The following is a 309-nucleotide window of genomic DNA, read 5'->3' as shown; positions in this document are numbered from 1 at the left end:
TGTCCTGGATTTGAGTGACAGCGAATATGTAGTAAACGTAAATATATATATGTGTATTTACTGTGGCATAAAGGCTAGAATAGCGCCAACTATTGATTTTGCCAAAACAGAGCTTAGGCATTCCTCGTTAGTATAATGGACAGTATCTCTGCCTGTCACCTGGAAGATTGGGGTTTGATTCCCTGACGGGGAGATTTTTCTACCAGCTTAGGTCTCGAGGAAGTCCCAGCAAAACGCGTTGGACTGTTCAGGGGAAAGCAGGCCTTGGCTCAGGCTGTGTTCAGCATGGGAGGAGAACTCCTGACCCCT

The sequence above is a fragment of the Etheostoma cragini genome, unplaced genomic scaffold (assembly GCF_013103735.1).
Source record: "Etheostoma cragini isolate CJK2018 unplaced genomic scaffold, CSU_Ecrag_1.0 ScbMSFa_259, whole genome shotgun sequence".
NCBI lineage: Eukaryota > Metazoa > Chordata > Actinopteri > Perciformes > Percidae > Etheostoma > Etheostoma cragini.
This window is presented reverse-complemented; position numbering follows the sequence as displayed.